Raw genomic sequence first — 5,000 nt, forward strand, 5'->3', positions numbered from 1 at the left:
ATTCACTGCAATGAATCCCTCCTATGAGTCGCCATCATCATGATTATCTTCCTAATGTTTTTTCATAATATAACTGTGTCCCAGCTTTAAAAAGTGTAATTTTAGTAGTGTTGTCCTAAAGGATTTATCTACTATATGGATGACCGTTTTCTTGCAGAGCTGTAGCCGAGTTTCTGATCAGTTCGAGCCCGACACTTAGAGTAAATTACTAATTGTAGTGTGTGAATTGGGGTTGGCTGATATTGTAGTTCGAGAGCCTTAATTATTGGATCACTGCTAACAAACCTGACACAAACACACACACACACACACACACACACACACACACACACACACACTCACACACACACACACACACATACACGCACACACACAGATACACACACACACACACTCACACACACGCATGCAAATACACAAGCACGCACGCACGCACGCACACACTCACACATGCACGCAAACAAGCGCAAGCCTCTCAGGAATTCCCTTTCCTTGACCCAGAAAGACAGAATGCTACTGGACTCCATAATATCCCCACCCAGACAGAGCAGCAGGCGGGAGGGCGAAGCCTGCTGTGGCAGACATGTCCTAAAGCTCACTGTAAAAATGTCCACGCAGAGAGGCTGAGCTCTCACTGACGGCGTCTTAATGCAAAGACGCGCCACCGATTGCTAAAGCCTCATTAGCGTGTCTGTTTGAGCCACACAGCGTCGCATTAGTGCTAATCACCGCAGAATTAAAAATCAACAGATTAGCTGATGTTTGTCAGAAAAGTCTCTCTCCCCCTCTTTCTCTCTCTCTCTCTCTCTCTCTCTCTCTCTCTCTATGTGTCAGTGTTAAGCGTTGGTTTCTGCAGTCGGTGTTGTAATGGCTGTGCGTTTCCATGGCAACGGGTGTTGTGGTTATTGATTGTGTGCGCGCGGCGCGGCCCAGTCTCTAAACGCAGATATGACAGTTTTTAATGAAATTCATTCATCTCACCCACACTGAGCTGACACTAATGTGTTCTCTTCCCAAGTGCCTACACATCGCACTGAATATGCTGAACCGAGAATCTCCCTCTCCCTCCCTCGCCCTCTCTAGCTCTCTCTCTCTCTCTCTGTCTCTCTACCTTTATGTGTCTTCTCTCTCTCTCTCTCTCTCTCTCTCTCTCTCTGTCTCTCTCTCTCTCTTACATACACACACACACACACGGTCATTCTCGATCTGTATCCTCTTTCTACATAATTTTTCCCCTCGCCACCATTTCCATGCGTATCTTCTGGCCTATTCCAGCTCTGTAACTCAGACACCACTAGGGCTGGGCGTGTTATACACTCACTCACTGGTTTAAGATTCCAGCTAACTTGCACTTACAGCAGTTACATTCCTGCACTTGTTTTCTATTTCTTATGTAAAATAGTATTTATTGGGGTCTCTATTGCTCGTAGCTTGACTGTTCTCTCTCTTGTGCGTCGCTTTTAAATGACTAAATGTAAATGTAAATGTGTGCAAAATATGTGAACAAATATGTGTGCATGTAGAGGATTCACCTTGAAATCCATCATAGTCATTTTCACAGTCATTTCTTTCTTTTTGTCTTTCTTTTCTTTCATCTAAACATTTGAAATGCTGTGTCAGTTCAAAGCTGTTTTGTTTGTGTGTGTTTTAGACTGTTATTTCTCTCAGTCACTGATAACACATCACATTGCTTTGTGAGTTTGTGTTAGTGACTATGCTGTCGTCACTCCAGCATAGTCCATTGGAAACATGTAGAATTGCACTATAGCTTTACTTCCCCATACCCAACGAACCTCCTTCCTACCCCACCTCTCTCTCTCTCTCTCTCTCTCTCTCTCTCTCTCTATCTTTTTTTCTATCTATCTTTTTCACTCTCTGTCATTCTCTCTCTCTCTTTCTCTCTCTCTCTATCTCTCTGTCTCTTTCCCTCTCTCTCTCTTCCTCTCTCTCTCTTTCTCTCTCTTGCTCTCTCTATTCCTCTGTTAGCTCAGCAGAAACAGCAGCAGATTGACCCAGTTCTTACACTCACTGGGTTGTCCCCATCCCCATCCTCTCCGTTCTCCTCTGAGTCAAGCCACTTTGGTTGATGAACTCCTTTTTTCTTCCTTTGTCTGTTTCTCCTCTCTCTCTCTCCCTCCTTTTTTTTCTTTCTGTCTTTCTCAATCCTTTCTGTGTCTCCTCTAAATGAGCAATTTCTCTCCATCAGACAGATTTTTAGCGGTGCTCAAAGCCCCCTGTAGTTCCACTGATGGGCTGTCACTAATCCGAATGGGACCTCTAGTAGGGGGCTGAAACAGACACACACACACACACACAGACACACACACACACACACACACACACACACACACACACACACACAGACACACACACACACACACACACACACACATACACACACACACACACACACACACACACACACACACACACACGCACACACACACACACACACACACACACACACACACACACACACGCACACACATGCACGCATGCACCGTGCACACACCCACACACACACACACACACACACACACACACACGCACTCATACTAACACTGGCACACACATACACATATGCACGCACACACCATGCACACCATGCACACAGACACACACACTCATACTTACACTGGCACACACACACACACACACACACACACACACACACACACACACACACACACAGATGCACTCACGCTTCGTGCCTGCACACACACACACACACACACACACACACACACACACACACACACACACACACACACACACACACACACACACATACCCTCATACTTACACACACACACACATACCCTCATACTTACACTGGCACACACACACACACACACGCACAGTTATACAGCTTCTCTCATCATGACAACAATGAAGCCCCCCCCCAAAAAAATCCCTTAACAGCATTTTTAGCAGTGAGAGTAAGTGTGCATGCATGTGTGTGTGTGTGCATACATGCGTGTATGTGTGTATGTGTGTATTCGTGCATGCGTACACCGTGGAGGTGTGTGATAGAGTGGTAGACGGGCCTTTTAAGTTTTTCTCAGCATGATACCCCTGGTGTCTGAGGGGGTCTGCCAAAAAGTGTTCCCTCTAAAAAAAGAGCTGCCTTGATCTATGTCATCGCCACACCCTTGCAAATAATGAGGTGATGGTGGGGTTCCATCTTTTGTCAAGTGACTACCTTAGCCTACTAATAGCCTACTAATCATATTCACCCCCACATGGATCTGCCAAATGGTCCTGGCATATAGGCACTGGTTTATCGGTGCATTTAAATTAATCATATGACCGAAATGTGTTAAAAGAGGCCAGTGTTTAATCTACCTAAGTAAAATCTTACTATTATTCTAACATTAATTAATTTGAAGGTAGAGAAGATATGTGAATTTTCTATTTAGTATTAGTATTTTGTGTTAACCTGAATGGTAATAAACACATGGTAATGATTATGGTAATTGTGTGGTATGGACCTCAATTAATTGCCAGTGTTGTCTGATATGATGTTGGTTGTTGGCTTCTAGATCGAAGATAATTGTGCAGTCTTTCTAATAATTTGTAGTTAATCAGAAACAGTGTGGCAGCTATACGCTTATAGCAGGGTGTGTGTGTGTGTGTGTGTGTGTGTGTGTGTGTGTGTTTGTGCATTACAGACTTTTTCTACAATAGATTTAGTTCATTGATGCCTCAAACATCTACACACAATGGCCAATAATGGTGAAGTGAAAACAGATTTTTAGAAAATATGTAATTTTATTTTACTGACATTAAAAGGTGTTCCGTATCTGTACACACCCTTATCCTAATACTTGGTTGCTGTACCTTTGGCATCGATTACAGCTTCAAGGCATCTTGGGAAAGAAGCTACGATTCTTGGCACTCTTGTTTCTGGACATTTTTGCCCTTCTTGGCATATCCTTGCAAGAGGTTGGATGGGGAGCGTCAGTAAACAGCCATTTTCAGCTCTTTCCACAGATGTTCAATTGGATTCAGGTCTGGGCTCTACTAAGCTACATTCATCTTCACTAGTCGCCCTGTTCCCGCTGCTGAAAAACATCCCCACATCATGATGCGGCCACCACTGTAGGGATGGTTTTAGCCAGGAATGGTTTCTTCCAGACGTGACGCTTGGTATTCAAGCCAAAAAGTTCAATTTTGGCTTCATCAGACCAGAGAATCTTGTGTTTCATGGTTTGAGAGTCCTCAGCTCACCTTCGAGTGTCATATCAAGGTGTGCACACTTGTGTCCATATGATATTTTACATTTAGATTTTTAATAAATTAGCACAAATGTGTAAAAACCTGTTTTCACTTTGTCAATGTGGGCTATTTTGTGTAGAATTTTGAGCCAAAAAAAATAAGATGTGGAGAAGGTGAAAGGGCCGTGCAGACTTTCCGGCATGACTGTATTGTTGGTGTTTCCTTAAACACATTTGGAAGCACACACTGATTGAATGCTGAATGCTAAAAGTAAACACATACTTCAATTTCATGCAATTCATGTGTTCTACATGTTCACAAATTTCATTTTAATTTGGTTTAGACAGGTTTTCATACTGTTCATTTTACTTTTGCTAGGAATGATAAGACAAGAAATGGTACTGTGTGCACGGGTGTGGAAAAATGGGTTTCAAATGTAATAAAAATCAAGTTTCTCCCACAATAGGTTACTAGTTGTCAGCAGGGAATTGATAACCATAAGAAAATATATTTGGGTGTGCAATTGTTTGGACTCTGTTCTATTTGGAGTAAATTAGATAGAACTCTGAATATATTAACATAATTCCCCACGACACCAACAATCAGTGGAACACTGGATTTACCACAGCGAGGGCTATTGTTGTCAGGGGAGACGGTGGAGGAAGGCGGTGTTCTGTTGGTATGTCTGAGACGTGACACCACTTGTATTATTACCGATGAATGCATTACCATCACAGTCAATTATGTCCCAGCCTCACTAACTGTGTTGGCACCAGGAACTT

General features: G+C 43.1%; 1 protein-coding gene across 1 annotated transcript in view; it reads left to right on the forward strand.

Annotated features, from left to right (window-relative positions):
* The window catches only part of LOC308369452 (serine/threonine-protein kinase BRSK2-like), a gene marked incomplete at both ends in the record, with an annotated part of 84,044 nt that overhangs the window by 59,934 nt on the left and 19,110 nt on the right, over nt 1-5,000 (forward strand). The window lies entirely within an intron of this gene.

This window comes from Sprattus sprattus, assembly GCF_963457725.1.
Source record: "Sprattus sprattus genome assembly, chromosome: 8".
Classification (NCBI taxonomy): domain Eukaryota; kingdom Metazoa; phylum Chordata; class Actinopteri; order Clupeiformes; family Clupeidae; genus Sprattus; species Sprattus sprattus.